Source organism: Chlorocebus sabaeus, chromosome 8 (assembly GCF_047675955.1).
Source record: "Chlorocebus sabaeus isolate Y175 chromosome 8, mChlSab1.0.hap1, whole genome shotgun sequence".
NCBI classification, from domain to species: Eukaryota; Metazoa; Chordata; class Mammalia; order Primates; family Cercopithecidae; genus Chlorocebus; species Chlorocebus sabaeus.
The window spans coordinates 47,178,229-47,188,481 of NC_132911.1; positions in this window are offsets into that span (position 1 = coordinate 47,178,229).

Sequence of the window (10,253 nt, forward strand, 5' to 3'; positions counted from 1 at the left end):
GAGCAGTTTCTCAGAAAGCTTCTTTCCAGTTTTGAACGGAAGGTATTTCCTTTTTCACCATAGCCCTCTATGGGCTTCCAAATATCCCTTTGCCAATTCCACAAGAACAGCCTTAGCGAAAGGCTTCTTGAAGGGAAAGATGTAACTCTGTGAGATGAATTAACAGAACACAGAGCAGTTTCTCAGAAAGCTTCTTTCCAGTTTTAAACGGAAGATATTTCCTTTTTCACCATAGCCCTCTATGGGCTTCCAAATATCCCTTTGCCAATTCCACAAGAACAGCCTTAGCGAAAGGCTTCTTGAAGGGAAAGATGTAACTCTGTGAGATGAATTAACAGAACACAGAGCACTTTCTCAGAAAGCTTCTTTCCAGTTTTGAACGGAAGATATTTCCTGTTTCACCATAGCCCTCTATGGGCTTCCAAATATCCCTTTGCCAATTCCACAAGAACAGCCTTAGCGAAAGGCTTCTTGAAGGGAAAGATGTAACTCTGTGAGATGAATTAACAGAACACAGAGCAGTTTCTCAGAAAGCTTTTTTCCTGTTTTGAACGGAAGATATTTCCCTTTTCACCATAGCCCTCTATGGGCTTCCAAATATCCCTTTGCCAATTCCCCAAGAACAGCCTTAGCGAAAGTCGTCTTGAAGGGAAAGATGTAACTCTGTGAGATGAATTAACAGAACACAGAGCAGTTTCTCAGAAAGCTTCTTTCCAGTTTTGAACGGAAGATATTTCCTTTTTCACCATAGCCCTCTATGGGCTTCCAAATATCTCTTTGCCAATTCCACAAGAACAGCCTTAGCGAAAGGCTTCTTGAAGGAAGAGATGTAACTCTGCTAGATGAATTAACAGAACACAGAGCAGTTTCTCAGAAAGCTTCTTTCCACTTTTGAACGGAAGATATTTCCTTTTTCACCATAGCCCTCTATGGGCTTCCAAATATGCCTTTGCCAATTCCACAAGAAGAGCCTTAGCGAAAGGCTTCTTGAAGGGAAAGATGTAACTCTGTGAGATGAATTAACAGAACACAGAGCAGTTTCTCAGAAAGCTTCTTTCCAGTTTTCAACGGAAGATATTCCTTTTTCACCATAGCCCTCTATGGGCTTCCAAATATCCCTTTGCCAATTCCACAAGAACAGCCTTAGCGAAAGGCTTCCTGAAGGGAAAGATGTCACTCTGTGAGATGAATTAACAGAACATAGAACAGTTTCTCAGAAAGCTTCTTTCCAGTTTTGAACTTAAGATATTTCCTTTTTCAACATAGCCCTCTATGGGCTTCCAAATATCCCTTTGCCAATTCCACAAGAACAGCCTTAGCGAAAGGCTTCTTGAAGGTAAAGATGTAACTCTGTGAGATGAATTAACAGAACACAGAGCAGTTTCTCAGAAATCTTCTTTCCAGTTTTGAACGGAAGATATTTCCTTTTTCACCATAGCCCTCTATGGCCTTCCAAATATCCCTTTGCCAATTCCACAAGAACAGCCTTAGCGAAAGGCTTCTAGAAGTTAAAGATGTAACTCTGTGAGATGAATTAACAGAACACAGAGCAGTTTCTCAGAAAGCTTCTTTCCAGTTTTGAACGGAAGATATTTCCTTTTTCACCATAGCCCTCTATGGGCTTCCAAATATCCCTTTGCCAATTCCACAAGAACAGGCTTAGCGAAAGGCTTCTTGAAGGGAAAGATGTAACTCTGTGAGATGAATTAACAGAACACAGAGCAGTTTCTCAGAAAGCTTCTTTCCAGTTTTGAACGAAGATATTTCCTTTTTCACCATAGCCCTCTATGGGCTTCCAAATATCCCTTTGCCAATTCCCCAAGAACAGCCTTAGCGAAAGGCTTCTTGAAGGAAGAGATGTAACTCTGCTAGATGAATTAACAGAACATAGAACAGTTTCTCAGAAAGCTTCTTTCCAGTTTTGAACGGAAGATATTTCCTTTTTCTCCATAGCCCTCTATGGGCTTCCAAATATCCCTTTGCCAATTCCACAAGAACAGCCTTAGCGAAAGACTTCTTGAAGGGAAAGATGTAACTCTGTGAGATGAATTAACAGAACACAGAGCAGTTTCTCAGAAAGCTTCTTTCCAGTTTTGAACGGAAGATATTTCCTTTTTCACCATAGCCCTCTATGGGCTTCCAAATATCCCTTTGCCAATTCCACAAAAACAGCCTTAGCGAAAGGCTTCTTGAAGGGAAAGATGTAACTCTGTGAGATGAATTAACAGAACACAGAGCACTTTCTCAGAAAGCTTCTTTCCAGTTTTGAACGGAAGATATTTCCTTTTTCACCATAGCCCTCTATGGGCTTCCAAATATCCCTTTGCCAATTCCACAAGAACAGCGTTAGCGAAAGGCTTCGTGAAGGGAAAGATGTAACTCTGTGAGATGAATTAACAGAACACAGAGCAGTTTCTCAGAAAGCTTTTTTCCAGTTTTGAACGGAAGATATTTCCTTTTTCACCATAGCCCTCTATGGGCTTCCAAATATCCCTTTGCCAATTCCCCAAGAACAGCCTTAGCGAAAGTCGTCTTGAAGGGAAAGATGTAACTCTGTGAGATGAATTAACAGAACACAGAGCAGTTTCTCAGAAAGCTTCTTTCCAGTTTTGAACGGAAGATATTTCCTTTTTCACCATAGCCCTCTATGGGCTTCCAAATATCTCTTTGCTAATTCCACAAGAACAGCCTTAGCGAAAGGCTTCTTGAAGGAAGAGATGTAACTCTGCTAGATAAATTAACAGTACACAGAGCAGTTTCTCAGAAAGCTTCTTTCCACTTTTGAACGGAAGATATTTCCTTTTTCACCATAGCCCTCTATGGGCTTCCAAATATGCCTTTGCCAATTCCACAAGAAGAGCCTTAGCGAAAGGCTTCTTGAAGGGAAAGATGTAATTCTGTGAGATGAATTAAAAGAACACAGAGCAGTTTCTCAGAAAGCTTCTTTCCAGTTTTGAACGGAAGATATTTCCTTTTTCACCATAGCCCTCTATGGGCTTCCAAATATCCCCTTGCCAATTCCACAAGAACAGGCTTAGCGAAAGGCTTCTTGAAGGGAAAGATGTAACTCTGTGAGATGAATTAACAGAACACAGAGCAGTTTCTCAGAAAGCTTCTTTCCAGTTTTGAACGGAAGATATTTCCTTTTTCACCATAGCCCTCTATGGGCTTCCAAATATCCCTTTGCCAATTCCACAAGAACAGCCTTAGCGAAAGGCTTCTTGAAGGGAATGATGTAACTCTGTGAGATGAATTAACAGAACACAGAGCAGTTTCTCAGAAAGCTTCTTTCCAGTTTTGAACGGAAGATATTTCCTTTTTCACCATAGCCCTCTATGGGCTTCCAAATATCCCTTTGCCAATTCCACAAGAACAGCCTTAGCGAAAGGCTTCTTGAAGGGAAAGATGTAACTCTGTGAGATGAATTAACAGAACACAGAGCAGTTTCTCAGAAAGCTTCTTTCCAGTTTTGAACGGAAGATATTTCCTTTTTCACCGTAGCCCTCTATGGGCTTCCAAATATCCCTTTGCCAATTCCACAAGAACAGCCTTAGCGAAAGGCTTCTTGAAGGGTAAGATGGAACTCTGTGAGATGAATTAACAGAACACAGAGCAGTTTCTCAGAAAGCTTCTTTCCAGTTTTGAACGGAAGATATTTCCTTTTTCACCATAGCCCTCTATGGGCTTCCAAATATCCCTTTGCCAATTCCACAAGAACAGCCTTAGCGAAAGGCTTCTTGAAGGGAAAGATGTAACTCTGTGAGATGAATTAACATAACATAGAACAGTTTCTCAGAATGCTTCTTTCCAGTTTTGAACGGAAGATATTTCCTTTTTCTCCATAGCCCTCTATGGGCTTCCAAATATCCCTTTGCCAATTCCACAAGAACAGCCTTAGCGAAAGGCTTCTTGAAGGGAAAGATGGAACTCTGTGAGGTGAATTAACAGAACACAGAGCAGTTTCTCAGAAAGCTTCTTTCCAGTTTTGAACGGAAGATATTTCCTCTTTCACCATAGCCCTCTATGGGCTTCCAAATATCCCTTTGCCAATTCCACAAGAACAGCCTTAGCGAAAGGCTTCTTGAAGGGAAAGATGTAACTCTGTGAGATGAATTAACAGAACACAGAGCAGTTTCTCAGAAAGCTTCTTTCCAGTTTTGAACTGAAGATATTTCCTTTTTCACCATAGCCCTCTATGGGCTTCCAAATATCCCTTTGCCAATTCCACAAGAACAGCCTTAGCGAAAGGCTTCTTGAAGGGAAAGATGTAACTCTGTGAGATGAATTAACAGAACACAGAGCAGTTTCTCAGAAAGCTTCTTTCCAGTTTTGAACGGAAGATATTTCCTTTTTCACCATAGCCCTCTATGGGCTTCCAAATATCCCTTTGCCAATTCCACAAGAACAGCCTTAGCGAAAGGCATCTTGAAGTTAAAGATGTAACTCTGTGAGATGAATTAACAGAACACAGAGCAGTTTCTCAGAAAGCTTCTTTCCAGTTTTGAACGGAAGATATTTCCTTTTTCACCATAGCCCTCTATGGGCTTCCAAATATCCCTTTGCCAATTCCACAACAACAGCCTTAGCGAAAGGCTTCTTGAAGGGAAAGATGTAATTCTGCGAGATGAATTAACAGAACACAGAGCAGTTTCTCAGAAAGCTTCTTTCCAGTTTTGAACGGAAGATATTTTCTTTTTCACCATAGCCCTCTATGGGCTTCCAAATATCCCTTTGCCAATTCCACAAGAACAGCCTTAGCGAAAGGCTTCTTGAAGGGTAAGATGGAACTCTGTGAGATGAATTAACAGAACACAGAGCAGTTTCTCAGAAAGCTTCTTTCCAGTTTTGTACGGAAGATATTTCCTTTTTCACCATAGCCCTCTATGGGCTTCCAAATATCCCTTTGCCAATTCCACAAGAACAGCCTTAGCGAAAGGCTGCTTGAAGGGAAAGATGTAACTCTGTGAGATGAATTAACAGGACATAGAACAGTTTCTCAGAAAGCTTCTTTCCAGTTTTGAACGGAAGATATTTCCTTTTTCTCCATAGCCCTCTATGGGCTTCCAAATATCCCTTTGCCAATTCCACAAGAACAGCCTTAGCGAAAGGCTTCCTGAAGGGAAAGATGGAACTCTGTGAGATGAATTAACAGAACACAGAGCAGTTTCTCAGAAAGCTTCTTTCCAGTTTTGAGCAGAAGATATTTCCTTTTTCACCATAGCCCTCTATGGGCTTCCAAATATCCCTTTGCCAATTCCACAAGAACAGCCTTAGAGAAAGGCTTCTTGAAGGGAAAGATGTAACTCTGTGAGATGAATTAACAGAACACAGAGCAGTTTCTCAGAAAGCTTCTTTCCAGTTTTGAACGGAAGATATTTCCTTTTTCACCATAGCCCTCTATGGGCTTCCAAATATCCCTTTGCCAATTCCACAAGAACAGCCTTAGCGAAAGGCTTCTTGAAGGGAATGATGTAACTCTGTGAGATGAATTAACAGAACACAGAGCAGTTTCTCAGAAAGCTTCTTTCCAGTTTTGAACGGAAGATATTTCCTTTTTCACCATAGCACTCTATGGGCTTCCAAATATCCCTTTGCCAATTCCACAAGAACAGCCTTAGCGAAAGGCTTCTTGAAGGGAAAGATGTAACTCTGTGAGATGAATTAACAGAACACAGAGCAGTTTCTCAGAAAGCTTCTTTCCAGTTTTGAACGGAAGATATTTCCTTTTTCACCATAGCCCTCTATGGGCTTCCAAATATCCCTTTGCCAATTCCACAAGAACAGCCTTAGCGAAAGGCTTCTTGAGGGGTAAGATGGAACTCTGTGAGATGAATTAACAGAACACAGAGCAGTTTCTCAGAAAGCTTCTTTCCAGTTTTGAACGGAAGATATTTCCTTTTTCACCATAGCCCTCTATGGGCTTCCAAATATCCCTTTGCCAATTACACAAGAACACCCTTAGCGAAAGGCTTCTTGAAGGGAAAGATGTAACTCTGTGAGATGAATTAACAGAACATAGAACAGTTTCTCAGAATGCTTCTTTCCAGTTTTGAACGGAAGATATTTCCTTTTTCTCCATAGCCCTCTATGGGCTTCCAAATATCCCTTTGCCAATTCCACAAGAACAGCCTTAGCGAAAGGCTTCTTGAAGGGAAAGATGGAACTCTGTGAGGTGAATTAACAGAACACAGAGCAGTTTCTCAGAAAGCTTCTTTCCAGTTTTGAACACAAGATATTTCCTTTTTCACCATAGCCCTCTATGGGCTTCCAAATATCCCTTTGCCAATTCCACAAGAACAGCCTTAGCGAAAGGCTTCTTGAAGGGAAAGATGTAACTCTGTGAGATGAATTAACAGAACACAGAGCAGTTTCTCAGAAAGCTTCTTTCCAGTTTTGAACTGAAGATATTTACTTTTTCACCATAGCCCTCTATGGGCTTCCAAATATCCCTTTGCCCATTCCACAAGAACAGCCTTAGCGAAAGGCTTCTTGAAGGGAAAGATGTAACTCTGTGAGATGAATTAACAGAACACAGAGCAGTTTCTCAGAAAGCTTCTTTCCAGTTTTGAACGGAAGATATTTCCTTTTTCACCATAGCCCTCTATGGGCTTCCAAATATCCCTTTGCCAATTCCACAAGAACAGCCTTAGCGAAAGGCTTCTTGAAGGGAAAGATGTATCTCTGTGAGATGAATTAACAGAACACAGAGCAGTTTCTCAGAAAGCTTCTTTCCAGTTTTGAACTGAAGATATTTACTTTTTCACCATAGCCCTCTATGGGCTTCCAAATATCCCTTTGCCAATTCCACAAGAACAGCCTTAGCGAAAGGCTTCTTGAAGGGAAAGATGTAACTCTGTGAGATGAATTAACAGAACACAGAGCAGTTTCTCAGAAAGCTTCTTTCCAGTTTTGAACGGAAGATATTTCCTTTTTCACCATAGCCCTCTATGGGCTTCCAAATATCCCTTTGCCAATTCCACAAGAACGGCCTTAGCGTAAGGCTTCTTGAAGGGAAAAATGGAACTCTGTGAGATGAATTAACAGAACACAGAGCAGTTTCTCAGAAAGCTTCTTTCCAGTTTTGAACGGAAGATATTTCCTTTTTCACCATAGCCCTCTATGGGCTTCCAAATATCCCTTTGCCAATTCCACAAGAACAGGCTTAGCGAAAGGCTTCTTGAAGTTAAAGATGTAACTCTGTGAGATGAATTAACAGAACACAGAGCAGTTTCTCAGAAAGCTTCTTTCCAGTTTTGAACGGAAGATATTTCCTTTTTCACCATAGCCCTCTATGGGCTTCCAAATATCCCTTTGCCATTTCCACAAGAACAGCCTTAGCGAAAGGCTTCTTGAAGGGAAAGATGTAACTCTGTGAGATGAATTAACAGAAAAGAGAACAGTTGCTCAGAAAGCTTCTTTCCAGTTACGAACGGAAGATATTTCCTTTTTCTCCATAGCCCTCTAGGGGCTTCCAAATATCCCTTTGCCAATTCCACAAGAACAGCCTTAGCGAAAGGCTTCTTGAAGGGAAAGATGTAACTCTGTGAGATGAATTAACAGAACACAGAGCAGTTTCTCGGAAAGCTTCTTTCCAGTTTTGAACGGAAGATATTTCCTTTTTCACCATAGCCCTCCATGGGCTTCCAAATATCCCTTTGCCAATTCCACAAGAAGAGGCTTAGCGAAAGGCTTCTTGAAGGGAAAGATGTAATTCTGTGAGATGAATTAAAAGAACACAGAGCAGTTTCTCAGAAAGCTTCTTTCCAGTTTTGAACGGATGATATTTCCTTTTTCACCATAGCCCTCTATGGGCTTCCAAATATCCCTTTGCCAATTCCACAAGAACAGGCTTAGCGAAAGGCTTCTTGAAGGGAAAGATGTAACTCTGTGAGATGAATTAACAGAACACAGAGCAGTTTCTCAGAAAGCTTCTTTCCAGTTTTGAAAGAAGATATTTCCTTTTTCACCATAGCCCTATATGGGCTTCCAAATATCCCTTTGCCAATTCCACAAGAACAGCCTTAGCGAAAGGCTTCTTGAAGGAAGAGATGTAACTCTGCTAGATGAATTAACAGAACATAGAACAGTTTCTCAGAAAGCTTCTTTCCAGTTTTGAAAGGAAGATATTTCCTTTTTCTCCATAGCCCTCTATGGGCTTCCAAATATCCCTTTGCCAATTCCACAAGAACAGCCTTAGCGAAAGACTTCTTGAAGGGAAAGATGTAACTCTGTGTGATGAATTAACAGAACACAGAGCAGTTTCTCAGAAAGCTTCTTTCCAGTTTTGAACGGAAGATATTTCCTTATTCACCATAGCCTTCTATAGGCTTCCAAATATCCCTTTGCCAATTCCACAAAAACAGCCTTAGCGAAAGGCTTCTTGAAGGGAAATATTTAACTCTGTGAGATGAATTAACAGAACACAGAGCAGTTTCTCAGAAAGCTTCTTTCCAGTTTTGAACGGAAGATATTTCCTTTTTCACCATAGCCCTGTAAGGGCTTCCAAATATCCCTTTGCCAATTCCACAAGAACAGCCTTAGCGAAAAGCTTCTTGAAGGGAAAGATGTAACTCTGTGAGATGAATTAACAGAACATAGAGCAGTTTCTCAGAAAGCTTTTTTCCACTTTTGAACGGAAGATATTTCCTTTTTCACCATAGCCCTCTACGGGCTTCCAAATATCCCTTTTCCAATTCCTCAAGAACAGCCTTAGCGAAAGGCTTCTTGAAGGGAAAGATGTAACTCGGTGAGATGAATTAACAGAACACAGAGCAGTTTCTCAGAAAGCTTCTTTCCAGTTTTGAACGGAAGATATTTCCTTTTTCACCATAGCCCTCTATGGGCTTCCAAATATCCCTTTGCCAATTCCACAAGAACAGCCTTAGCGAAAGGCTTCTTGAAGGGAAAGATGTAACTCTGTGAGATGAATTAACAGAACACAGAGCAGTTTCTCAGAAAGCTTCTTTCCAGTTTTGAACGGAAGATATTTCCTTTTTCACCATAGCCCTCTATGGGCTTCCAAATATCCCTTTGCCAATTCCACAAGAACAGCCTTAGCGAAAGGCTTCTTGAAGGGAAAGATGTAACTCTGTGAGATGAATTAACAGAACACAGAGCAGTTTCTCAGAAAGCTTCTTTCCAGTTTTGAACGGAAGATATTTCCTTTTTCACCATAGCCCTCTATGGGCTTCCAAATATCCCTTTGCCAATTCCACAAGAACAGCCTTAGCGAAAGGCTGCTTGAAGGGAAAGATGTAACTCTGTGAGATGAATTAACAGGACATAGAACAGTTTCTCAGAAAGCTTCTTTCCAGTTTTGAACGGAAGATATTTCCTTTTTCTCCATAGCCCTCTATGGGCTTCCAAATATCCCTTTACCAATTCCACAAGAACAGCCTTAGCGAAAGGCTTCCTGAAGGGAAAGATGGAACTCTGTGAGATGAATTAACAGAACACAGAGCAGTTTCTCAGAAAGCTTCTTTCCAGTTTTGAGCAGAAGATATTTCCTTTTTCACCATAGCCCTCTATGGGCTTCCAAATATCCCTTTGCCAATTCCACAAGAACAGCCTTAGAGAAAGGCTTCTTGAAGGGAAAGATGTAACTCTGTGAGATGAATTAACAGAACACAGAGCAGTTTCTCAGAAAGCTTCTTTCCAGTTTTGAACGGAAGATATTTCCTTTTTCACCATAGCCCTCTATGGGCTTCCAAATATCCCTTTGCCAATTCCACAAGAACAGCCTTAGCGAAAGGCTTCTTGAAGGGAATGATGTAACTCTGTGAGATGAATTAACAGAACACAGAGCAGTTTCTCAGAAAGCTTCTTTCCAGTTTTGAACGGAAGATATTTCCTTTTTCACCATAGCCCTCTATGGGCTTCCAAATATCCCTTTGCCAATTCCACAAGAACACCCTTAGCGAAAGGCTTCTTGAAGGGAAAGATGTAACTCTGTGAGATGAATTAACAGAACATAGAACAGTTTCTCAGAATGCTTCTTTCCAGTTTTGAACGGAAGATATTTCCTTTTTCTCCATAGCCCTCTATGGGCTTCCAAATATCCCTTTGCCAATTCCACAAGAACAGCCTTAGCGAAAGGCTTCTTGAAGGGAAAGATGTAACTCTGTGAGATGAATTAACAGAACACAGAGCAGTTTCTCAGAAAGCTTCTTTCCAGTTTTGAACGGAAGATATTTCCTTTTTCACCATAGCCCTCTATGGGCTTCCAAATATCCCTTTGCCAATTCCACAAGAAC